This window comes from Lynx canadensis, chromosome C2, assembly GCF_007474595.2.
Source record: "Lynx canadensis isolate LIC74 chromosome C2, mLynCan4.pri.v2, whole genome shotgun sequence".
NCBI lineage: Eukaryota > Metazoa > Chordata > Mammalia > Carnivora > Felidae > Lynx > Lynx canadensis.
In genome coordinates, this window is record NC_044311.2 from 157,550,945 (window position 1) to 157,577,471 (window position 26,527).

Consider the following 26,527-nt stretch of genomic DNA (forward strand, 5'->3'; position numbering starts at 1 on the left):
GACGCTCAACTCTATGCAGTCAGCTCTCCCCGTACGCACACGGATGTGACAGGCAGTCTTAACCAAATTCCCAAAGGTTTTTGATGCAACCTGATAATCAGAAATAGTAAGTAAACGGGAAGAAACAAAACAGTTCTGAAAAATCACTAAGAAAGCCAAGAGGATATTAAAGGAGAACAAAGTTGGAGGACCGACACTACTGACTTCAGGACTCGCTGTAAAGCTACAGTGATCAAGACAGTGTGGTGGTGGAGAAAGGACACACAAATCGGTCCATGGGACAGAACGGAGAACCCAGAAGGAGAGTCACACGGAGACAGCCGACGGATCCCTGACAAAGGAGCAAAGGCAATCAAGGGGGCAAAGAGTCTCTTCCACGAGGGGCCCTCGAAGGGGAATCTGGACGCAGACCTTACACTGTTCACAACAGTTCACTCACAACGGATCGCAGACCCAAACGTAGAATGCAAAACTACCGAACGCCTGGAAGATGATACAGGAGAAATCCTCGGGGACCTTGGACAGGGGGACGACGTTTTAGATACAACACCAAAGGTACAACCTAACTGATAAGCTGGACTGCGTCAAAATGTAAAATCTCTGTTCTGCGAAAGACACTGGTAAGTGATGAGCAGACAAGCCAGGGACTGGGAGAAATATTTGCAACACGTATATCTGATAAGAGAAGATATATCCAAAATACACAAACACTTAAAACTCAGCAACAAGAAAATGGACGACACAGCCTGTGTGATCGCTCAGTGTGCTCCGGTCCCCACAATGTTAAGCGTAAACCCTTCTTAGCTCCAGGGCACGAGTGGAGCTGGCCAGGGGGCCTGCGGGCGGGGCGTGCCGGCCCTGGAGCCGCCCGAGCGGCCTCTGCACCCCTGGGTGCAGCTGGAGGTGCAGCGCCTGCCCCACCCAGACAGAGCAGGAGTGGCACGGACGCGCTCTTAGAAGGCCCTCAGGGAAGGTGCTGGAGCCGTCAAGGACGGCCCTGCACCACCTGGAAACCGCCCGGATGTCCGTCCTGCGGCGCAGGAAGCCCTGGGCAAGATCCCGAGGCCACAGGTCTGCCAGCCCAGATGCTGCAGTCCCACCGGGTGCCTGGAGGGCGCTGTGGCCGGCTGGGGGGACCACCTCCTGCTCCCGTCTGGTGGCCTCCCCCCCCCCCCAGAACCTGCTTTTCCCCAGTGGTGCACCTGTGCTACAGGCAGGTGGGAACGGGATTACTTGCCACTCGGGGGGAGCACGCTGTCCTTGGACACTGAGGACCTAATTTTGAGGAGGAGGACACAGGACGCCATCCTGGAGGTGGAGAAGGACAGACCTCCCTGACGGTCACGGCCACAAAAGCTAACAGCTGCAGGTTTTGTCCTGTGGACTCACCTTGTTCCACTGGAGGGGATTTCTGTCGGTCCACGAGGACCCAGCTAAGCCTGGTTGCCACTTCTGCGCCCCAGATGGGACTCTTCTTTTCCAAGCAGGACCCGCAGAGGCTGGGCATTCCCCAGGCCAGACGACCCCCCCGCCCCGGCCCTGGCCTCTCAGGTGCCACAGCTGTAGAGGGGTCACCAGGAGAAGGAAGGGGGCCGAGGCACCAGAAGACTGTCATTTCAGGCTGGCCCAGGGAGGAGCCCACTGGAGAGGGCTGTCCCAGAAGGGGATCCCCGTGGCCTTCAGGGGGATCCCATCCCACTTGAGTGCCATCACTGGGCAGGTTTGGTAGGCTCAGTCTCGCCCCCAATCAGGCTGGGTACCGCTGGGCTCGGTAATGCCCCGTGGACGGTCCCCTGGGGACCACGGTGCCTCTTGTCCCCCTGAAAAGCTCTGAGGTCCTTGAACAGAGCTGCACACTTCTCAAGTTTGAGATGGCAGCAGCCGCTGTCCTCACCCCAGGGGACGTCCCGCACCCCCAGGCGTCTCCCCGGGGCCGGGGGGCCCACCTCGAGCTGGGGCAGCTTTCTCGTCACCCGTAGTGGCTGCTGGGCCGGGCTGGTGGTCTGTCGTGGCTGCCCAGGGCTCTCGGGGGCCCCGCTCCCGCACTCAGGCTCTCAGGACGTCGGGACCTCCCGGGCTCCCCGGCATCCGCCTTTGCTTACACGGTCTTGCCCCACGCCCAGATCCCTGCCCACGGTGCCCTCCTGGTGCTCCCCCAGCCTGGCTCTGCCTGCATCCAATGGCCCCTGGGACCCCAGTCCAGGCGACTGCCCTCCTGTCGGGGGCACGTCCCTGGGGGCCGGGGGTCAGAGCTGCACCTGGGCTGCTTGGGGTTTCGGGGAGGCGCCGTCCCGCCCACCGTGGTAGGGCCTCCCCTGCACCTCCTTCCGAAGCAGGATCCCGACCTTCCTCCCCGGCTGGCGGCCGGCCCACGCCTCCCGCAGAAGGGTGCAGGCAGGTGTGCAGGAGGACCAGGTGCGGGGCAGGTGCAGGGACGTGCAGCCCCCAGCGTCACCCACAGCTCACTGCTGGGGGCACCCGGGCTTGCTCTTGGTGGGGTGTCTAACATGGGGACCCCCTACACCACGCGCCTGCCTGGAGAGAGTGTGTGCCCTTGGGTCTCAGCCAAGCGGTGTCCACCAGTGGGAGGAGAGGGCCTGTCCTTTCACAGTGACACCCCCTCCCCCCAGCATGCCAGGAGGAAACAGGACGGGGTCTCAGGTGGGCCTGGCTGAATGGGGAGGGAGGCTCAGCGGGGCTGAGGCCTGGTCGGCCCGAGGGGTTTCAAAGGAGGGTGGTGAGGCCGGGGCTGTGAGACCGGGCATCAGGCCCCCTCCCACCCCCACCCTTGCTCCCACCTCAGGCCTCAGCCCTGTCCCCCCTCACCCATCACCCCTGCCCCCTCAGGCCTCAGCCCTGTCCCCCCTCACCCATCGCCCCTGCCTCCTCAGGCCTCACCCCTGTCCCCCCTCAGGCCTCACCCCTGTCTGCCTTCACCCATCACCCTTGCCCCCTCGGGCCTCACCCCTGCCCCCTTGGGCCTCAGCCCTGTCCCCCCTCACCCATCGCTCCTGCCCCTCGGGCCTCAGCCCTGTCTCCCCTCACCCATCACCTCTGCCTCCTCAGGCCTCACCCCTGTCCCTCGTCAGGCCTCACCCCTGTCTGCCCTCACCCATCACCCCTGCCCCCTCGGGCCTCAGCCCTGTCCCCCCTCGGGCCTCACCCCTGTCTGCCTTCACCCATCACCCATGGCCCCTCAGGCCTCACCCCTGTCCCCCCTCGGGCCTCACCCCTGTCTGCCTTCACTCATCACCCCTGCCCCCTCAGGCCTCACCCCTGACCCCTCAGGCCTTAGCCCTGTCCCCCTGCACCCATCGCTCCTGCCCCTCAGGCCTCAGTCCTGTCTCCTCTCACCCATCACCCCTGCCTCCTCAGGCCTCACCCCTGTCCCCCCTCAGGCCTCACCCCTGTCTGCCTTCACCCATCACCCCTGCCCCCTCGGGCCTCACCCCTGCCCCCTCGGGCCTCAGCCCTGTCCCCCCTCGGGCCTCACCCCTGTCTGCCTTCACCCATCACCCATGCCCCCTCAGGCCTCACCCCTGTCCCCCCTTCACCCTCTGCCCCTCCCCCTCAGGCCTCAGCCCTGTCCCCCCTCACCCATCACCCCTGCCCCCTCAGGCCTCAGCCCTGTCCCCCCTCAGGCCTCACCCCTGTCTGCCCTCATCTATCACCCCTGCCTCCTTACGCCTCACCCCTGTCCCCCCTTCACCCTCTGCCCCTCCCCCTCAGGCCTCAGCCCTGTCCCCCTGCACCCATCGCTCCTGCCCCTCAGGCCTCAGTCCTGTCTCCTCTCACCCATCACCCCTGCCCCCTTGGGCCTCACCCCTGCCCCCTTGGGCCTCAGCCCTGTCCCCCCTCAGGCCTCACCTCTGTCTGCCCTCATCCATTACCCCTGCCTCCTTACGCCTCAGCCCTGTCCTCCCTCACCCATCACCCCTGCCCCTCAGGCCTCACCCCTGTCCCTCCTCAGGCCTCACCCCTGTCTGCCCTCACCCATCACCCCTGCCCCCTCAGGCCTTAGCCGTGTCCCCCCTCAGGCCTCACCCCTGCCTCCTCAGGCCTCACCCCTGTCCCCCCTCAGCCTCCTCTCCTGTGTCTGTTTGGCACTATGCACGCTCCAGGACCCTTTCAGTGTCTGTGTGCACCCCTGACGGTTCTCCTGGGCCAGTTTTCCTGACAGTTTTCCAGGATGGCGGGTCCCTCCTGGCCTGGAGGCTCGTCGCTGCCCCCTGTCCTGCATGGCCATCTGGACGGGGGTGACCAGGCATCCCGCAGACCCTGGATGACAGGGCTCTTGATGAGTGGTGTCTGAGTCAGGCCAAGGTCGGAGGGCACCAGACGCCTGACCTTCCGAGGGCACAGGGACACCTCACAGAGGAGCACGCCGTTCGGGTCACGCGCAGAGAGATATGTTATTGCTGTGTGTCAATACCATCGTCTTATAACCCTTTGCGTTTCATTTTCCACATTTAAGACGTCATTCTGAACAAACAGGCTTTGCCAGACGGCCAGAGGCTGTGGCACCGAAAGGCCTAAGAGGCCGTGGTCTGGCCGGACGTGGGCAGTGACCCGCGGGCAGAACCAGTGCCTCCCCTCCCCCGCCCTCCCACCAGGGCCTGGTCGCCGGGAGGAAGGAAGCCGGTCTGAGTGCAGGCCTGACCAACTCCGAGCTGGGCGTTCTCCTCGGGGCCCTGGTGCCGGCCCGTCCGAAGGCCGGTCAGGCAGGCTATTCTGGGAGCTGGTGCAGAGGCCCCAGGAGCTCCTTATAAGGCTCCTTCGGCAGCGTGCTGCGGTCTGAACCCGAGGTCTGCCCCGTCACCCCGGCCTACAGCCCGACCTGAGTGCACAGAGCCCCCACTGCCTTTCCCCGACTGCTTCTTGGGGTCCAATTTCCTCCTGTCTCCAACGATGCTCTCCTGAGATTTCAATGAATCTAACCAACATCTCGGCCTTGGGGGGACTTGGGAGAGAATTGGGGAGCAGAGCTGGCTTTCCACTTCCTTATATGATGAAGTTCTTGGTCCTGGCTGAGTCACCGGCGTTTGGGGACTCGGCCATGGGAGCCAGTGATTCTGAATTATTTTTAGACACTCTTACCGGAACACCTGGGTTGGGCCCAAAAATACATGTATTTTAGTAGTTCAAAAATATAACTTTACAGCTAGTCATCCGATGGGGAGACAATGCCCAGCAAGATGTTTCCGGAGGCTGACGGGCCTGTGCTTCCTCCTCGCCCAGCCGTGCGGCCACCGGGAGGACCTGGCTCTGTCCAGCTGTGTCCCCAGGCAGACGCACACCTGCCCCGTGCCACCCTTCCTTCAAAGGGAATCGGGAGAACGACTAGGTGCTAGAAACGTGGGGCCGGGACTAGACCGCAGCCGTCTTTCCCCCCAGAAGGCCAAGGCCAGGCACCTGGCGGGCGTTCTGGTGGCACTGAGTGCCGAATGCGCACCAACGAAACGATGAAGGAATGCACCAGCGAGTGAGCAGCTGTGCCAACGGCCCGGCCCGAGTCACCGGTGCATGGAGCCAGCGGGGCCCTGCCAGGACCGGGGGGCCCGGGGCCGGGGGGCAGGCCGGCTGCGCAGGGCCTGGGACTCGGGGTGAGGACGGCAGGAGAGGGCTGGCATGCTGGCCTCACCAGGACTGCAGGAGGCAGTCATCACCGGGTCCCCGGGACACAGCAGGTGACAAGGAGCGTGGCCCTTCCCCCACCACTGTGAGGGCCTCTGCCCCCAGGCCTCGGCTGTGGTCCCTGACTCCACCGAGCTGGTTAGGACTGGTTAGGACGCAGCCCCTGCAACGTCACTTGCCCCGGCTCTCTCGGCTCTCCCAATTCCCTTTGGAATTGGATCCGGCTTCCTTCCTGTGGGCTCAACCCCTGCACATCGAGGCTGTCCCCGTCCCTCCCTCCCTGGCCTTGACCGCGAATGACGGTGGAGAGAGTCTGCTCCCCTGTGCTTTCATGGTGTCAGATCCCCTCAGCATAATCCATAATGTTCTTCTGAGATGCCCTTTTAATCACGCACATTGCCGCCGTGCTGGCTTTGTGACGTGAGCAGCCTCGGCCCCAGCCCTGCCCGGGAAGGAAAACCTTGGCCTGCAGCTCCTGGCGACAGGGTCCCCATCTGCTGTCCCGGAGCTTGGCACACAGTAGGTGCTTAGCAAGGATTTTAGTGGAGGCTAAATAGAGGCCGGCCTTGCTGAGAAGCTGGCCCTGCACGTGTCTTTCTGGGACGACCACCAAAGGGGAAACACGGCACGAGAGGCCCGGAGAATCAGGCAGGCCCTGGCCCCCAGCTGCAGGGAGGTGGTCTGGGCTAGAGGGTCCCCTCCCCAAGCCGCTGAAGGGGTCCCGCAGGCCAAGGGCTGGAGGGACGCCTCTCCCTTCTAGATCACAGACTGCCACGCTTACTCCCCAGAGACCAGTGCTGGTCGGGGCCACTGGGGTCTCCGGCACCTCCTCACCTGCTTTTGCAGGAATATTCCACACGATCTTTCCCATGGCCTGTGCCTCTCCCACCCACTCACCCAGTCAGTCTCCAGGGGGATGTGCCTCCCAGGTCTGCACCAGCCGCCCCTGGGCCGCCCCTCACCAGCTACTCAGAAACAAGCCCCATCCCACCCCCACCCCCTACAAACTGCCCTGTTGGTTTGCTCGACCACTGACCGCAGGCCATCGCTGCCCGAGAGGCCGGAGACGGCAGCGACTGGGGGGGCCCGCGGGCAGGTTCAGATGGCCGAAGGTGGTGGGGGCAGCTCGCACTCGAGGTTCAGGCAGGGAGAGGGTGCAGCCAGGGGAACAGACCCAGAGGACCGAGGGGGCACCCTCGCAGACCCTGGGCAGGAAAAGCGCAGACCCGGGGCCAGGGTTTCCGAGGGTCGGGTCTCAGGAAGTCAGGGACATCCTGGAAGCAGGACTCTGAGTGCAGGGGACCTTCTGAGTGTTTGAGCATGTGCTTACTCAGTGCGGGAAGGCGGGAGCAGGAGCTGAGGAGGAGTAGGGAGGGGCAAGGTGTGGCTCAGGAGAAAGGAACTGGGGGCACAGACCAGGGTGGTGGGGGTGGGAGGGGTGGGGCAGTCAGATTCTGGAAGGACCTGGGAGATCCGATGGCTTGATGGGGTGTGGGGAGGTGGGGGAAGGATAGGGTGTGGGTACAGTGGTCCTGACTGGCCGTGGTGCCCACAGGCTGTACGTCCTGTGGGCCTTAGTTGCCACGAACTATGGTCCCCCGTGGGCTGTGGGTCCCCTGTGGGCTGTGAGTCTCCCATGAACTGTGGTCCCCCGTGGGCTCTAGTTCCCCATGAACTGTGGTCCACCGTGGGCTGTGGGTCCCCCATGAACTATGGTACCCTGTGGGTTGTGGTCCCCTGTGGGCTGTGGTCCCCCATGAACTGTGGTTCCCGTGGCACCCCTGTACATCTCGTGGTTGGGACTGCTGTCTCCCTGTGTCCTTCAGGCCCTGAAGCCCAAGCCCATCCAGAGCAGGCCCTGCCCCGGGACACCTCGCTGAGCTGGCAACCCTCACCCTCCAGGGTCTCCAAGGAGCCCGCCCCAGGGGCCTGCTCTGGGGTTTCAAGAGGCAGAGCTAAGATTAGAGAACGCCATCCCCCAAAGATGCCCGGCAGCCTGGCCGTCCTTGTAGGCTCTTTCTGAATCACTCGCTTGCGTCAACCAGGCAGGCGTGCCCCCAGGAGCCTTAAGGCCACGTTGGCCTTGAAAGTGGGAGGAGGGGGCTGGTGTTGAAAGGGGCTCTGTCCTCCACGGGGGCCTCGGCCCCAGAACAGCACACAGGGGCTTTGTTCTCCAGTCCCCGGGAGACCCCTCCTTCAGCTGGGGATCGTGGGGCGTCTGGTGGGACGGGACGCATCTCTCCAGGCCGCGGTGCGGGCCAGCCGGGCCCCTCCCGAAGTCACCGCCCGAGAATCAGCCCGTCTGCCGGCCGCACCCCTCGCCCAGAACCCTGGCCTCGGGGCCGTGCCCGTCTGACCCCTCCCTGCCCCTGCCAGTGGCCAGGCCAGGTCGTGCAGCGCACAGAACACACGCGGGTGGCAGCGGGGAGGCTGCTGGAAGAGCCACGTCAGCCACGGCCTGGGCGGGAGGGCCAGCGCTCTGTCTTTCCCTGGGAGCTCTTTTCCTCCCCAGTTCTCAGTGTTTTCTGACGTTTCTTCAGGACACGCGCTGGGATCTGTAACAAACATCGTGTTAAGCCTTAGCAGAAGGGCCCTGCTCGTCGGGTCCCCAAAATGCTACAGCCTCTGCATCTGGACCCCAGCCCCCTACCCCTCTGCCCCACACCGGTATTATTCAGAACCCTTTCCCCCAAGAGCAGGTCACATCTTCCCTAGGGGTGCTGCCTGGGGGCAGTGCAGGGCATTGTGGGAGAGGGGTGCAGGTGAGGGTCAGCAGGGGGATGCCCAGGTGAGACCTGGGGGCAGGGGTCCAGGGGAAGAATGGGGGGGGGGAACTGTAGGTGCAAATGTCCTGAGGCAGGAAGGAGAGACTGTAGGAAGAAGGAGGTCTGTGGAAGTCTGGAGGAGAGGCCAGAGCAGACTGCCGGGCGAGGCGCCCTGGAGACCCCGGGGTGTGTCCTCAGCAGGGCAGGGAGCCACTGGAAAGACCCCAGCACTCTGATGCTGGTGGAGGCCTGTGGCAGGGGGGCAAGAGTGTATGGGTCCAGCAGGGGGGTGAGTGGGGTTGGGGCCAGGTGGAGAGCGGGGAGGCAGGGTGGAGGGGCGTCCTTGGAGGCTGAGTGCTTGGGCCGGACTACATGTGACAGAGGGAAGTGGGGGGTGTCTGCCTCGCCTGGGGGCTGGGCTCTGGGCGTGTGGAATTACAGGGCCCTGGGGGGAGGGGGTCAGGGGAGAGATGGGGCATAGGTTTTAGACACCAGTGGGGTGTCTAGGCCGAGCTGCCCTCTGAGCCGGGGGCTCTACGGTGTCCAGGTACAGGGAAAGCTTCGGCCCACAGGATGAGGGTGAGGTCGTGAGGTTCCGGGGTCCCAGTCGTGCAGGAAACCCCTGACACCAAGTCTCGGTTTCTTCATCTGTGAAACGGAGGTAACAATGCTGACTTTCTAGACCTCTAAGGAAGGTGTGATTAAATGGGGTCAAGTTTCTGACAGCCCTGGGCCGTGTGGCTCATGGCAGGGGCTTCACCCCTGTTATGCCCTCCCTGACCTCTGCCTGGCAGGTCCTCTCCCCTTCGGCGCTGAGCCCAGAGCCCCCGGGGCTGCAGCCGGCCCGAGGCACCTCTGAGACACCGGCCCCGGTGAGGCTCCCTTCCAGGTGGGCGCTCGGCCCGCAGACGGGGCGGGTGGTGCAGCCGGTCCGAGGGTGGCCGGGGTCAAGGAGGCTCGAATCTGGGGAGATGGTGCGTCTTCAAGAAACAGGAAATGAAGAAAACCACGTCTTCCCGACACACAAAGACCCCTTTGACATGAGACTCCGTGGCAACGTGTAGGACCCAGCGAGGCATTTTGCTCCTGGAAGGACATTCCTGATATTAGAGGGGAAAAAAATGCTTTGGGACCCGGGGCTTTTCAGCCGTGAAGAATAATCATCTCATTGTTACCGAGCGCCAGGGAGTGGGAAATATTTTCAGGTACGATCGGCCAAATTACGCCTTGCGGCTCTTGGAAACACGAAATCCCCGTGGACAAGCCGTAAGTCTCCTGGGCCCACAGATGAGCCACGGGTGTCACTTCAGCGTCACTGCCCTGAGTTCCACGAGAACCAGCTAACTCCCCAGGGAAAGCGGTCATTGTCCTCAGCGCGTGTTGTTGGGAAGATCCCGTGAACCTCTTTGTGCTGAAACAGTGCTAGCCTCCCAGGCGGGCGGCCAAGACGTGGGGCTCCGCGCGCCCCGCCGTGGGTCCCTCACGGGGCCCTCGCCACCAGCCCCTTGCTGTTCGCGAGCCTTCGCCAGCTCTCCCTGAGACCCTCTCCCACCCGGATCCCGCGGGGCTCCCGTCCCCCACCCCCGTCTCCTGGCGCCCCCCGTCTTTCCTCGCCTCTCTGCTCCACATGCTTGAGGAGCTGGGCAGGCCCCCGCGGGACTGGCCACCGTGCACCCCCCTGGTGTCCCTCACGGTCGGACCGGAGTCGGGGGAATCTGGCCAGCACGCTGCAGAGCGGGGCGCCCTCTCGTCACGTCCAGCGGCGGCTCACGGTGTCATTCGAGCCCAGTGCTCTGACTCTGACGGCCCCGTCAAGTCCCTGTGTCCCCCGCCCCGCTCTCTCCCTCGGAAGCCCCCGCTCCTGGCACGGAGTTGGGCCCCACCTGCGGAGGGGAGGAGCCTCGGGGAGTGTGTGGCACGTGGTAAAACCAAGGGTGACGGGTACGGGTTTGGGGAGATACTTTCAGGGTGTGCGGCCAGCTCGCTTCTCCCGCCAGCTTGGCCCCCGGCGCCCCAGAACCAGGGAGAGTTGGTTCTTCCTGCACGTCCGTCTATCCCTCGCCCCACGACCCTTCTATCCAAAGCACCGAGGACGCCCCCAGTGTGTGCGTGTCCATCCTATGAGGAGTCCGTGTTCCGTGAAAGCTGACGCACACACAGATCTGCACGACCGCCGGGGCCGCACCCCGAGGTGCGCCTCCTCTGACCCGGGACCCCCGCAGCGCGGCCCGTCTTCCCCGTTGGAACCGGTCTTCCGGAGGTGCTGGGGGCGGGGGCTGCCTCAGGGCCTGCCTCGGACTCCGGGGTCTCTGATGGGTTCGGAAAGCTGGTGTTCTACAGTTTGTCCAGCTTTGTCTTGCCGCGCGGTGGCAGCGAACTTCCTCAGCTGGGCCGGAGCTTAGCCCACGCCGCGGTCCCTGTGGGGTCACACGCTCGTCTGGCCCCAAGCACAACACGACCCGGGACCGAAAAGGCACACCGACCGTGGACCGAGCCCCCTGAGCAGGCAGATACCTTTGGACCTCTGACCTCCCCCGGCCTGGACGGGCCTCACAGGCTGCCCTGCCCTGGGGGGCTCTGAACCACGCCGGGGACGGGCTTGGCTCAGGAAGGCACGAAACCGGGCTGGTGAGGGCCGTTTGGAGCCCCCACCGCCCAGGCTCTGTGCTGCGGCCTCAGGCCGGGCGCCGCGGCTGTGATGGAGCCCTCGGTGACCCTGCACCGGCCAGAGGGGATCGAGGGGGCTTCTCCCCCGGGGACCCGGGAGCACCGAGGGTGGGGGTGGGGGAGGCCTGCGCCCAGGGAGCCGGGGCCCGTTCTGGGGGCCGCAGCCCTCGTGTTGGCTTCCATCCACAGAGGGTCACCCCATCCCGCCGGGCTCCCGCGGCCCTGCGGGGGCCCTCCCTCCTCCGGTCAGCCGAAGGCACTTGTCCCGGCGCCCACGTGCTCGGGGCTCCTTCCAGGCCCAAGCTCCGGAGGACGGGCCCACCTTCTCCCCAGCGCCACCCCGGCTCCCCAAGGGCTCTGCTGGGTCGGGTGGAACACACCTGAGCCCCTTGGCTCTCTTCGAAACGGGGGCGCTGCTGTTAACTGAAGGGGGTGCTCCCCTGAGGGGGGCGTGGGCCCAGGAGCAGGACAGAGGCCCAGACCCCCCCTCCCCCAGCCCCCGGTTGCTCTGTGTCCAGTAGGGGCAGGTGGCTCAACGGGACAATGAGGCCAGAAAGAAAGAAAAGCAGGGGCCAGGGGGTGGGGAGGGGCGGGGATCAGGAGGGGGTGGTTGTCACGGCCCGTGGCCCATGTTACTCTGGTTGACTGTGCCGGCTGAGGACGCACCTCTGACCTCGCTGTTCCCTGAGTGCCCGGCCACGACGAGGGAGAGGACAGGGCCACAGGGGCGCAGGGGAGCGGCCGCAGCAGGTAAGGTGCTGCCTCAGACTTGGAGAAAACAACTTGTCTTTTAGAGAGAAGAATGCCTGGGGCGCCTGGGGGGCTCAGTCGGTTGGGCGTCCGACTTCGGCTCGGGTCATGATCTCACGCACGGCTCGTGAGTTCGAGCCCCGCGTCGGGCTCTGTGCCGACGGCTCAGAGCCTGGAGCTGCTTCGGATTCTGTGTCTCCCTCTCTCTCTGCCCCTCCCCTGCTCATGCTCTGTCTCTGAAAAATGAATAAACCTTAAAAAAATTTGTTTTGGTCTTTTGCGTTAATTTTGATGTTTAAAATATTCTGTTAAAGTATTGCTTGTTTTGATGACTGAGATTTTTGACATCTTTCCCCTTAAAATCTGCCTCCAGGCAGGGGTGGATGTGTGTCTCTCTCTGTGCACACACGTGTATGTGTCTGTGCACATGTGTGCCTGTGTGTGTGCACATGTGTGTGCCCCTGTGCATGTCTGTGTGCACATGTGTGCGTGTGTGGGCACGCGTGTGTGTTGGTACGTGTGTCCATCTCGTGCCCTACGGGGACGTGGAGGGTGGGGACAGCCCTGAGCCCAGAGCTGGAGGCGTGGCTTCTCTCTTGTTCCTGATGAACAGTGACCGGGTGGCTGACCTGCCAAGGTGCACGAAGAAAGGTGGGCCTCATCCACATTCAGGCCCCGCTGGGACAGACAGGCAGGCTGCCCCACTGTGTGCAGGGCTGTTGGCTTTATCGTTTGCCCTCTCCCTCCCTCCCCTCCCCTCTTCCTCCCCTCTCTTCTCCCTCCCCTCCACTCCCCTCCCCTTTCTTCTCCTCCCCTCCCCTCCCTTCCCCTCCCCTCTCTCTTCCCTCCCTCCTCTTCCTCCCTTCTCTTCTCCCTCCCCTCCCCTCCCCTCTGCCTCCCCTCTCTTCTCCTCCCCTCCCCTCCCTTCCCCTCCCCTCTCTCTTCCTTCCCTCCTCTTCCTCCCTTCTCTTCTCCTCCCCTCCCCTCCCTTCCCCTCCCCTCTCTCTTCCCTCCCTCCTCTTCTTCCCTTCTCTTCTCACTCCCCTCCCCTCCCCTCCCCTCTCTCTTCCCTCCCTCCTCTTCCTCCCTTCTCTTCTCCCTCCCCTCCCCTCCCCTCTCCCTCCCCTGTCTTCTCCTCCCCTCCCCTCCCTTCCCCTCCCCTCTCTCTTCCTTCCCTCCTCTTCCTCCCTTCTCTTCTCCTCCCCTCCCCTCTCCCTCTCCTCCCCTCCCCTCCCTTCCCCTCCCCTCTCTCTTCCCTCCCTCCTCTTCTTCCCTTCTCTTCTCCCTCCCCTCCCTTCCCCTCCCCCTCTCTTCCCTCCCTCCTCTTCCTCCCTTCTCTTCTCCTCCCCTCCCCTCTCCCTCTCCTCCCCTCCCCTCCCTTCCCCTCCCCTCTCTCTTCCCTCCCTCCTCTTCCTCCCTTCTCTTCTCCCTCCCCTCCCCTCCCCTCGCCTCTCCCTCCCCTCTCTTCTCCTCCCCTCCCCTCCCTTCCCCTCCCCTCTCTCTTCCTTCCCTCCTCTTCCTCCCTTCTCTTCTCCTCCCCTCCCCTCTCCCTCTCCTCCCCTCCCCTCCCTTCCCCTCCCCTCTCTCTTCCTTCCCTCCTCTTCCTCCCTTCTCTTCTCCTCCCCTCCCCTCCCTTCTCCCTCCCCTCTCCCTCTCCTCCCTTCCCCTCCCCTCTCTCTTCCCTCCCTCCTCTTCTTCCCTTCTCTTCCCCCTCCCCTCCCCTCCCCTCCCCTCTCCCTCCCCTCCCTTCCCCTCCCCTCTCTTCTCCTCCCCTCCCCTCCCTTCCCCTCCCCTCTCTCTTCTCTCTTGTCTCGTCTCCCTCCCTCCTGGCCTCCTGTTACCTGTGGCAGTCCTCACGCCCACAGGGAGGCCCAAGGCTCTGGATGAGGAGGCCAGCGAGCAGTGGAGGCAGCCCTGGGTGCTGGCAAGTTCGAATGGTGGGGTACAGGCTCGGGGTCAAGGACTCACAGCGGGCACACAGCAGCCCCAGCCCTGAGGATGGGAGGTGACACTGCTGTCCCCTGGCACGGGGCTGCAGGCCAGGACTAGGCTCAAGCAGGGGAAGCTGCTGAGTCTGTCCCGAGTCCCGTTCTAGCCAACTTTTGCAGACTTGGGCAGGTCCCTTCGACGTGTGGCCTCCGTTTCCCAAGGACACAGCGTGGGCCGGGGTGGGGAGGGCTCCCTGCCTGGCAGGATCCTTCCTCACAGTGCAGACGTCCCCCTGCCATGGGGCCCGGCTAGGAAGGGGGCAGCTGCGGTTCCCCGGGCGACAGCAAGCGCCCAGCCCGGGCGATACAAGGGCTCCGGCACGTGGGGAAGATGCTTCTCCTTGGTCCTGGTGGGGAAGGACCCTGGGGGGGACGGAGGCTGAGCTCTGGCTGACCGGGTTCTGGGCTGAGGCCGGGCCTCCCTCCGCCAGGACGCAGCCGGTGCCTACAGCTGAGCCAGACCCTGCGCCTGGGCTGAGGCCTGAGAGCCCGACGCCGCCTCCCATGGTCCCCGCGGTCGACTCTGGTCCGGCCCCGAGTGAGGACGCAGCGTTGGGGCCCGTGCAGAGGCTGGGCCATCTGGGGCTCTGGCTTTGGGGGTTATGCCAGCGTGGAGGCAAATTTCCTGAGGCTGCAGGGGAACGCAACGTCTTTCAAAAGTGTCTAGAACTGGGCAGATGTCTCTGGGGAGTCCCTACCCACCGGGATGCAGAGAAACCTGAGCGAAATTAACAGGCACGCGAAGCTTCAGCTGTTCGGGTTTGATTTAGCAACGCTGGGGTACTGCTCGAACCTTCAGATTCCCCCGTCCCCTGTGCCCACTCGGCACAGCCGGATCTGCCGTCCTACAGCTCGGGGGTGACCCGTTTGTCTCCTCCACGGACAGCAGGTCCCCTGGAACCGAGGTGTCGGGACCTGGGGTCAAGTCTGGACCAGAGTTGTCCCGGGGTCCGGTCCCCCGGTGTCAGGAGCTGAGGTCCCTCCCGGGCATTTCTTACCCTCGAAGTCCCCACTGGCCCTGCGTTAGGGCTGTAAAGGAGGAACCCTCTGGAATCTCAGATACGTAAGAGCCTGCAAACCACCCCACGGAGACACCAGCTTCCTGCTGCCGAGCAGCCTGGAGAAGTGTCGCTGGCCGCGGTGTTTTGTGCCCAGCGTGTTTCGGGGCCATGTGACCTGCCTTCCTTCCACACGCCGGGACACTTCCTCGTAAGACTAGCTTCGAGGGTCAGAGCAAACCCCTCTTTGTGGCTGCCACGGAGCCACCCCCTGTCTGCGGGAAATCCAGTGGGGGGCTGGGTGGGGGAAGCGGACCGTGTGTTCAGGACTGAGTTCCATTTTTTCTCTGCGTCTTCCCCGTAACTCGGAGCCTGCACATCGGATAATAAGACACCGTGTCTGTGGAGGGTCCTGTTTGTTCGCACGCTCATCAGACCTGCACCGCTGACTCCCGCCCGTGAGGGCGGCACCAGGCCCGGGGCCCCTGTAGGCACGAACCCCCCCTTCCTAGCCTGGACGACCCTGCAGACCCCAGGCCGAGACGCTGGCCTCTCCTCTTGGGTCCCCCAAAGCTGGGACTCTCCCCGCTGATTGTCCCCCGGGAGCTGCCCTGCCAGGCCAGGCCACAGCCCGAGCTCATCCCCTCCCACGTGCCCCCTGTTCCTGCCCAGCACCCCAGACGTGCCTGTCCACCACTTCGCATTGGTTGCTCCCTCCCTGCAGTGCCGTTCCCCCAGCAACGCGGGCCCCTGCCTCACCTCCTCCCGTTGCCCCTGGGGCTCCTCGGGGAGGCCCCATGACGGCCCGTGTAGAATTCCGGAGTCCAGAGACCATGACGGGTGAAGGATACGACCAGCGGCTGCCGGCCTGTGGGTGTGAGGGTGGGTGTGAGGGTGCCGCCTTCCGCGTGGCCGAGGGAGGGAGGTTCGCGGGGGTGGGGCTGGGGGGGGCTGGGGGAGGCTGGGGCATCACGGAGGGAGGGTTCGCGGGGGTGGGGGCCTGGCGGTTACGTTATGATTTGAAAGCATGCCCCTTCTCCCTCAGGATGAGTGGTGGCCGATTCACCCCGCCAGGCGCTTGGCGGTGCATTCCATGGCACAGGGTCCGCTGGCTGGTCCGATTTTCATAGAATCCGCCCCAGAACCTCTGCATCTGACTCCGCTTGCAGAGAAGGGGTACAGTCATGGGTCTTTTCGGGTCATCAAAGCACCTCGATTTGTGTTTGGGAACTCGCACTTTCTGAGAGAACCGTGCGTGGACCTGGGCTGTGTGACGGCGAAGCCGTGGCTCCCACCCACCGCGCCCCTGCCCACCCTCCACCCCTGCCCCTGCCACCCCCCCGTGCCCCCACCTGCCTCCCCCATGCCCCCCCAGCCCCCCAGCACCTGTCCCCTCCCACCCGGCGCACTCACCCCCCCTGCCCCCCCCGACCCCCCCCCTCCCCGCTCCACCTGCCCCCTGCCCCTCTGCTGTGGACAGCTCTCACCTTCCCCCCCCAGGCTGTTCTCTGCCGACTGAGACACCACTGTGAGTTTTACCCCATTTGTGTTGGTTTTTGTCTCCACGGCTCCCATTTCTTGGACTGCATCATGGCTGCAAGAAAGTGTCCCAGCTTCACCACCCGCCCGGGCACCAGCGTGTGTGGGATGTAGGGTTTCAGGCTCCCAATCACTCCCTTGAGAGGCTCTTTCTTGTCAAGGGGAACGGACAGGAGCTGGGTTGGGGAGGCAGCATGTGGGGGTCCTCCTGAAGTCTCCCGGGGACCGGAGACCCCCCACAAGGCTTGACGTGGCTTGGTCTCGTCCCTGCCTACCGCCCAGCTCGGGGTCTGCGACCCACCCCCCCTGCCCGCGGCATCCGTGGGGCCCATCCCCCCTCAGGGGCAAATGCTGATCCCGTCCTGCTTTCCAGGCGGACGGTTCCAGAAGGGCTGAGTGGAGCCAGCCTGTGCCTCCGAGGGACCTCAGAAGAAGCCCCACAGGCCCCAGGGACGGCGAGGGGTGGGGGAATGCAGGACAGCAGGTGCCAAGTGGCAGGGCAGCCCACAGGCGAGGAAGCTCGGCGTCTCCGTGGCCCAGAGGGAGTGACTCCGTGACTTTGACCCCATGGGGTGAGGTGGGGTGGTGGGGGCAGGAGCCGGCCTGCAGTGAGGACCCCTACCGGCAGCCGGCGTACCTCACCCCTGCGCAGGATCCCGGGGTGGGTTCTCAGCGCCCGTCAGAGCCATTCAGAATGGCCCAGGAAACCCCGGCGAGGCTGGTCCTCGGGAGGGAGGAACACTCCGGAGGGTCCGATGGTGCAGTGGCCCCTGTGGTCTTGAGTGCGTCCCTGCCCCCAGCCCCTCTGCAGCCCAGGCCAGGTGCCCGCTCGTCACAGACCAGCCTGAGGGATGGTGGGCGGCCCGTCATGAGCACCCGCGGGCCCGACTGCCGTCCACTCACATCTTGGGTGGCAGCCTACCGCGGTCCTGATTCTGCCACGTGACACTCCCGGGTGTCCTCCCTCAGACCCCACCACGCATTGTGACCCCAGGATTTCCTAGCTGGTTTTCCTTAGCTGCTGTGACACAGCTCTGAGCCTCCGGTGAAGGGACCCACAGGGTTTTCTGGTTGGAGATGCTCGTCTGGCCCATCCTGGCCCTTTGCTTGCCAGCGCGGGGCCTCGACCCTCCAGGCACACCGTGCTCCCCCGCCCCGTGGTCCCAGCGCCCCGCGGAGATAGGCTTCCAGTAAGGGAGCAGGGGCTTCCTGGAGGAGGGGGTGCTGGGCGGGACCTTGGGGGGAAGGCGCCAACTCTGTGGGACCCTCTGCTCTCGTGGGCACGTGCAGCAGTCACGGCCCCTCTGGCCTCCGTTGTCCAGTGGACCGGCCATCTCCCCACGGTCCACGTGGTCTGGACTGGCTGCCACCAGGCGCCCCGCCCCTGAGGGTCAAGACCCCTCCCATGGCTGCTGTTCTGCCGCCTGGCTCTCCAGGCACGGGTGCCGGGAGCCCCCGGGACACAGGCCTTGGCCAGCCCGGCTCGCTCACCTCGTGCTGCCCCCAGGCTTCCACGTCCACAGGGTGTTCCCCGCGGTGGGGACAGGTGAGGCTCCCACGCCCCTCCGGCAGTGACCCGCTCCCACCTTCTGCACTCGGCGAAGACCCCCCAGGGGACGTCACGTGCTCTCTGGTCAGCCTTAAATCTGTGATGTGTCATCAAGGCTTCCAGACAAATGGCCCCTAGTACAGTGAGTCAGGTCGTCTCCCCTCGAGGCGCGACGTTTAGAAGGCTCTGTGGTTTTTACACCTGGGAGGAAAGAAAAGACAAATCCCCCAGGTGTGTCCATTGTTCCAAAAAAGGGGAGATTCGTGGCCGCAGGTATGTCTGGAAAGCCTGCCACCTGCGCAAACCTTCTTGTGGAATTTGCCAGGAATGTTCCGTGTGGCGGTGCCTAGCGGCTGGAGGAGAGTCGGCTGGGCCCAGATGGAGACCTGAGAGCGTCAGCCGGTGCGATGCGGGCGGGGACCCGGCGGGGAGGCAGCCGGCCGGCCAGCGCCCGTCTCGAAGCCCCGGGCGCGCGTGGACCCGCTGGCCCCGGTGACCCGGGCGGGTGCTACGGCCTCAGCGTTCCGGCCGCTGTGAGGACAGGACAGGTGTCCGTCGACGTGGGACGGCTTGTGACACAGCAGGCAGCTAACACGCCTGAGGGGCTACACGCGTGCACGCACGTACGTGCACGTGCACGTACACAGACGTGAACACACGCACGCACACGCACACGCACGCACACACATGCACACGCGCACAAGCACATGCGCCCACTCACATACGCAGACACATGCACGCACGCACGTGAACACGTGCGCACGCATGCAATGCACACGCATGCACGTGCACACACGCACACGCACATGGACGCACACACGCACGCACGCGCGCAGGGTCTATGTCACACAGACCCGCCCTGCCCTCCTGTGGGTTCACAGGACTCGAATGTATGGAAACACACGTGTTTGAAAGAAGAGAGGGCACCGTACTCTTGGTTCTAGGCGGTTCTGGGCCCACGTCGACCCAGGGGCAAGATCGCACCGAGGAAGCGCGTCCACTCTTTTCTCCTGATGCCTAATTCGTTGCTCCCGCTTGCCTGGTTCATCAGCCTTTTCCTCCTCAGTCCCTTTCAGTGGTTTTCTTATCAATGCTCACGTGCCTCCTTACACGTGGTCACGCCCAACTGGTCCCCGCTTAGAGCAAAACCGTGTCTCGGGTAAGCACATCACGTGGGCGGCAGCTTAGACGCTGGTCACGTGGCCGCTTTGTTTCGGCTTCGAGAAAAACCGCAGTGGGTGGCAATGGGGCAATAGGAGTGGGGTGACGTTCCCGTGGGCCCGTGAGGACGCACGGAACGTGAGTGACCGGGAAGGGGCCTCCCCGGCCCTGCCGGCCCCCAACCTCCGGCCACCAGAGCGTCGAGCGGCATGCTTCTGTTGTCGACAAGCCACCTGCCCACATGGGGCACTTTGTCACAGCAGCCCGAGGGGACCAGGGCCATTCAGGGGAACGGTTTTGTGTGTTGTAATAGCATCTGAGCTCCTGCACATTCCTACTTCTAAGCTGAAGGAAAGGGAGCAGTTATGAGCTTACAAGTCATTCACAAAATGTTTGAGGACCCACATCAGGGAGCGAGATACCCAGAGCGGTGCAACACGCCCAGCCTTCTTACCCCATAGGACGTTCCCTAAGCCCGTAGGAAAGACTCCAGATCTGACATTTAAAACGGTTAATATTAGCACTGGGAAAAGCCATGTGGGGTTTATTAAAGATGGGGAAGGGGTGCCCAGGTGGCTCAGTCGGTTAAGCGTCCGACTTCGGCTCAGGTCACCATCTCGCGGTCCGTGGGTTCGAGCCCCGCTTCGGGCTCTGTGCCGACAGCTCGGAGCCTGGAGCCTGCTTCCGATTCTGTGTCTCCCTCTCTCTCTGACCCTCCCCCGTTCATGCTCTGTCTCTGTCTTGTCTCAAAAATAAATAAACGTTAAAAAAAATGTAAAGACAGGGACTCGGTTTGGCCCCCTAAAAACTCTGCCGTTGGTAGACTTCATTGGTTTGAGGAGAAAGCGAGCGGCGCGTACGGGCCCCTGCCCCAGCCTCGTCCCACTGCGGCCCCGCGTCGGCCCCACCCAGAGCACACGGACACCTTGCTGGAAACCCAAGTCCACGGCTCCCGGCACGCGTCCCCCTTCGTGCCCCACACTCTGCGGGTTTTGACAAATATCCGCCAGTTTGTCTGCTGCCTGTTAGGTTGGAGATAAAACGGGGCCTGACAGACTGCGTGTGGGGCTAATAACCTCTGTTGCATTTTTCCTCCCGAAAACACGAACCTTGGAAGGAAACGTTTCAACAACCGGCCGCTGTTCTGCATTCTGGGCGCGTCCACGAGCGCGTTATCTTATCTGCTCGCGCTGTGTTGCCAGTTTGCAGGCGGGCAGCTCAGGGCTGTTTCTTCCTTCTGAGAGTAAGCTAATACTCCAAACGGAATCTTCGGTTCAGACTGCAGCTTGGCCTCCTGGGAGCGTTTCAGGCCTCCCGTGTGAACACAGGCACCCCCGTCCGTGCGCTGGCTCATCTGTCCGTGCCTTCTGCCCAGGTGCCCGTCACCCCACAGACCGAGGGCTCGGCCCCACGTCTTCTCAGAAAGCACGAGCGCAGGTGAGCTGGCCGCCGCGGTCAGAGCCAGCACAAGGCGCACACCCTTGTCACCTCCGGTCCCACCCCCTGTGGCTCGGGGCCGTCCCAGGACGGGAAAGGGGGAGGAACAGACAGCGGGAGGAAGAGACCAGCAAGTGGGGGACCCCCCTTTCATCCGAGAAGTCGACGGCCCCGCTGTCCCTGGGAACTTAATTTTTGCTCTTAAAACTTGCTGTTTTAATACCAGCATGGACACCAAAATCGTAAGATGTGCCATCTGTCTAAATGAAAATGCCTGTATCGTTGACATCATTTCCTCCGTGAAAATCGCAAGCTGCGTACCACGCTTGAGGGGCTGTTCTTTCAGAGTCGTTTGCTCCCAGCATACCTGAGGTTGACGCAGAAAAAGTGTTTAGACACGGAAATGATGTTTTCTCCTAATTGCTCCAGTCGCCGGAAGCTTGGGAAGCAGTCCGTCTACGGGGGCAGGTGTCCCGTTCTCAGAGGACCCCCGGGCATGACACCGTCCTGACACCAGTCCAGGTTCGCCCCCGTGGCACCTTCCCAGGGGACAGCAGCCGATGCTGGGCGTTGCCCGGGGACCTTTGACCCGCCAGCGGCACAGGTGAGGGGACAGGCTGGGCCACACTCGCCCTGCCCCTCGATCTGCCCCCCCACCGCCGGCACATTTAATCTTCTCTGGGGATGGGGAGGAGACACACTGGAGACACCTTTGTCCGTGAGGCCCCAGGAGCTCGTACCGGGATCACCCCAGACTCCAGAATCTGTTCACATCTGCCCAACTCTCAATCCACCCCTGAGACCCGGAGGCACCCTTCCGCCAGTCATTCTGGAGCACACGCGTGTGCACACGCCCGGCCGCCTGCCCTGATCCGGCTGTGCCTAGTTTACGTCCGCACACGTGCAGACCCAGCCCCTCTCTCTAAGCCAGTCTGTCCGCCATCTCCAGAGGGACCCTTCTTACTAAACCCACCCTTCTGTGGATTCCTTCAGGCTGCAGCACCACAAGCGTAGGCGGAGAGCCGTTGTGTCTGCAGAAAATCCACAAGAATGTGTAGATAAATGCTTAGGATTGAAAGTGAATGTAACATAGACACAGAGTTGGGGTGGGTGACAAAAATGTTTTAGGATGAGTGGGAAGGTTGCACAATTCTGTGAATATACTAGAAAGTGTTGAATTTTATATTTTAAGTGGACGAATTACACGGCGTGTGAATTATATCTTAATAAAGTTGTTATTTTAAGAAGCGAATTTTGCAAGGACACTGGATACAAAATAAATACACAAAAGGCCCATTGTATTTATATAGACCTGTGACAAATAATCAGGGAAATAAAAAGAGAATTTTAGGGGCGCCTGGGTGGCTCAATCAGTTGAGCATCTGACTCTTGATTTTCGCTCAGGTCATGATCCCAGTGTTGTGGGATCAGGGCTCCGGTCTGAGTTTGGAGCCTGCTTAAGATTCTCTCTCTTTATCTCTCTCTCTCTTTCTCTCTCTCTCTCTGTCTCTCTCTCTCTCTCCCTCTGTCCCTCTCCCCTGCTTGCTCTCTCTCTCTCTAAAATAAAAAATAAATAAAATAGGGGCGCCTGGGTGGCTCAGTCTATTAAGCGTCTGACCCTTGATTTTGGCTCAGGTCATGATCTCACAGTTCGTGAGTTCTGCGGTGGCTCAGGGCCTGCTTAGGATTCGGTCTCTCCTTCTCCTTGCCCCTCCCCTGGTTATGTGCACGCTTTTTCTCTCAAAATTAATAAATAGACAATAAAAAAATAAAATAAAATAAAAAGACAATGTCAAAGTGACATCATCTCCGTAGCATCAAAAACGTATCATCTGTAATGAGTCCAAGGAAAGGTTCTGGAAACTATAACGCATTTATCAAGTAGGTTTAGGAAGACCCAAAGACAGGAAAGGAAATGGTGTATTTATGGATTAAAAGACAAATGTTACAAAGTCATAAAATTGGTCTAGAGATGCCATGTAATCTCAGCTAAAATCCCGGTGTGGGGTGGGCTGGGCGAGGAGGCACACTGCCAGGCTGATTCTAAGGGTCACGTAGAAATACAAAAAGGCAGAATGGCCAAGACAACCACGCCGGAAGACCGAAGAGAGGGTCTACACCACCGGTACGAAGACTTGATACAAAGCTTCGGTCGTGAACATTGGGCTACAAATAGACCAAAGAAATGGAAGGAAGGTTCAGAAACAGACACACATGTATGGGATGCGTGCTTCGTAACTAGTGCGGATTATAGAGCAGGAGAGAAGGAAGGTCTCTAACCAGTAGCCCCAGGTTAACAGATACCCATTCAGAAAATGAAACTCGTACCACACACAAAATATCCGTTCTCCAGCTGGCCTGTGCGTGAACATATGAAAGTCAAGGCACAGACGCTTCCAGAACGTGATGTGTGTGTGCGTCCCTGGAAAGCCTCAAGCCGTCAGAAGTGACAGTCCTCTCAGGGAGCACTAAGGCCCTGGGCGAGGGAGGAAGCGAGGCGCGGGCTGTCCTTCCTGTTCTCAGAGCCTGAGACGCACCTGTCTCTGCTCACTTCTACATCGCCCGGATGAGTGACTCCTGAATTTAAAAATGAGGTGTGCCTGAGTGCATACCATGTACACGCACACACATACACACACACATGCTCTGCACTGGTACACACACTCACATCCGTGTGCACACTCACAAGTGTTACTTACCTCTATGTTAGAGTGGCCCTGGCACGAGGCAGGCTGGGGACTCCCCAGTTTCAACCGGAAATCCTACATCCTGGGTCAGCCCCCAGCCCCGGGTCAGCCCCAGCCACGGGTCAGCCCAAGCCCCGGGTCAGCTCCCAGCCCCGGGTCAGCCCCAGCCCCGGGTCAGCCCTGGCCCCGGGTCAGCCCCAGCCGTGGGTCAGCTCCCAGCCCCGGGTCAGCCCCAGCCCCGGGTCAGCCCCAGCCCCGGGTCAGCCCTAGCCCCGGGTCAGCCCCAGCCGTGGGTCAGCTCCCAGCCCCGGGTCAGCCCCAGCCACGGGTCAGCCCCAGCCCCGGGTCAGCTCCCAGCCCCGGGTCAGCCCCAGCCCCGGGTCAGACCCAGCCCCGGGTCAGCCCCAGCCCCAGGGCGGGCCCATGGCTCTGGGTAGGCTGGGACGGTTGGTGGCCTGGCCGGGACCGAGGCGGCTTTCCCAGTGCACACAGCACACGCTGGACTCTTCTGTGCACCCGCACGCTTAGAAGTTAGTGAGGTGCTGTCGCCGTTTTAAGGGACCGACCGGTTCTCCTGCCCCATTTCTGCCCCAGGAAAGCCCCGGTGAGGAGGTCGAGGGAGGCCCAGCGGACTGACGGAGTGGGGCTGAGTCACATGTACTTAGTGCACCCTCGCTTGGCCAGGACAAGCCTTGAAGAGTTGGGGCTTCTCTGGGCCCCCCCGGGCCCTCTGGGCAGGCGCGGTGTGTGTGCCGGGAAGCACGTCCCCGGGGGCCAGAGCCGCCCCCGGCACACCCCCTGGGCCTGGGACAGCCACGGCCAGTTGCGCTGCCCCTGCCCCACCCACACGTCTGATGGGGGTTTCTCCGGTGGGGGGGGTGTGCTCTGGGCGGGGTGCTCCCTCACCCCCTCCTCCCCTCCCTCAAGCCTCGATGGCTTCCCCTGCACGGGGCACCTGCTGGGGCAGGTCTGGCCGCACTCCCGTCGCGTGTGTGAGGTCAGAGAGGGAGCCAGGGCACAAAAGGTGAGGGGGTCGGCACCTGGGAAACAGCGTGCAGGGGAGCGGCCAGGGACACGGGAGCGAGGCCTTGTCTGCCCCCAGTTCTCCAGGACTTCGGGCCACACTGACCCCCGCTCCAAAGACCAGTCCTGAACGTCCTCAGGATGCGGCCGACAGTGGAGCTCCACCGATGCCACGTCCCCCGATGCCACAGGTGACTGATGTCCGTGTCCCAGGTCTGGGGACACAGGGAGTCCTCCAGCCAGGCCCCCCGAAATCAAGCCACGTTGCACCCTGCGGGGCAGTGGCTCGCTCTGGGGCATCTCCGGGCAGCTGAGCCCTGCTCACACCCACAGAGGGGACCCAGGTCCCGTGGGGGGCGAGACGTCCCAGCCCAAACGTCCAGCAAGGTCTCTGGCTGACCCCATGCAGGACACCAGCCAGACATGGGTGGCAGCTGGAGGCAATGTAGCCGGACAAGTGTGCATAGAGAAATCAGAGTGTAGGAGCAGAGTGTTATCCAAGGCGGAGGTTGCTAGAAGCCGGGAGCAGAGCAGAGGCCTCAGGTCCAGAAGCTCAGCTGCTGGGGGCCAGCGACGTGGGGACTGTGCGTGGGGACATGGTGGGCGAGCTGGCTGCGCTCGGTCCCCTTGGCTCGCGCCGGCTCACGGCTTCGGACAGCCTGAGGGTGGGGACACGACCCGACTCGTGCTGGACGCCCGCCAGCCACGGCTCTTCCCCGACGGCAGGTAACCGGAGGCCCCGACGTCCTCGGGGCACGTGGGGCCACAGGGTTCCCCACAGTGACAGGCCCGGGAGGGGCGGGAAATGGGCCTGGGCTGTGGGGACCAGGGCAGGGAGCGGACCTCGTCTGGGGCAAAACAGGCAGGAGAGCAGGGCTCAGGGCACCTCGCGGGCCTCTCACTCTGTCCGGGAGGCCGTGCTACCAAAATAAGAAACTCAGCAAACTTCTGCGAGTGTGGGTTAAAGACCCTCCGGCCCGGCGTGCGGGATGCCGAAACCTCACACTGGACGTGCCTTCGGCTCACACCAGGGCCTCCAGAGCACTGTGGATCTGAGGCCAGCGGAGACTCCCCTGACTCCCCGCTGCCCACCCGCAGCAGAGCACTGGGGTCAGGGGAGGATGTCCCCTCTCCTCCCCCTGGCCCCGGAGCCTGAGAGAAGGGAGCCCTTTTGTTGGGGGGGGGGCACTCAGCCTGTGTGGGGCCTTGACGGGTCAGCTCACCTCTGCTCCCCGCCCCCACAGGAGCCCTGGGGGGTTAACCTGGGCCCACGGTGTCTGGGGGAAGAAGGGCCCAGAAGGCGCACGCATGGCCCACCCTTCCTGCGGGGGCAGGAGGGCTTATCTGCCCCTCCCAGGACCACTTCCTTCCTCCCACACCGGTGACCCCGGGGCCCGGCCTTGGAAAATCTGACCAGCTGACGACAGCAGACCTCCCCCTCCATACATCGGGAGGCTTACGCCCTGATCCCACTCACTAGCATCTGGGACCCATTTCCTGCCGGTCCACACCGCGTGCCCTGGGCCACAGCCAGCTGGCTCGTCCAGACCCTCCGTCGGCCCCTCGCCCGTCGGCCCGCACAGAAGCCACCCAGGCCAGGTCCCGCCTTCTCTCCAGAGTGGCTGCATGGTGTGGGGACCCCGTGGGCCTCACAGATCCGCCAGAAATCACACACCGGAAACCGCCGCTCGCGGGGCTCGTGGGCAAGAGGCCCGGCCGACCCACTTGGCTGGCAGACAGGACAACCGTCCCGACCCAACGTCCCGGCTCCGCTCCCCTCCCCCTCTCTGTCCCCCTCACGGCCCGTCCACAGCTGGCCATCCGCACAGGGTCCTCAGCTGCCTCGCTCGGCTCAGCCCTGCAGCTCCGTCCTGGGTGTCAGGCAGTCGCCTCCGCCCGTCCACGCACGGAGCTCGTCCACACCTCTGCGGCTACAGGAGCTGCAGGTGGGTGACCCTCAGCCGGGGTGGCAGGGCCGCATCGTCCTGACCCCGGCAGCCCGTGTCAGTCACCCCCAGGAGGGGCAGGGGTGGGGTGGGCACACGGCCCCGAGTGGCCCCGGCAGTGGTCCCCTGTCATCACCTGTGTACCTTATACATAGTCATGCGGTTTACACGCACCAACACGCACACGTGGTCAGGTCAAGATGAGGTCACGAGGGAGGGCTCTAATCCAGCGTGACTGAGTCCGGAAAAGGACAGATTCCGGCAAGAGACAGACGCGCAAGAGGCCTGGGACCAGCACGTGAACACCAGGCAGAGACCGAGCGATGCGCGCACGGGCCAAGGAGCCCCGAAGATTTACCAGAAGCCACGGGAGAGCGTGGAGC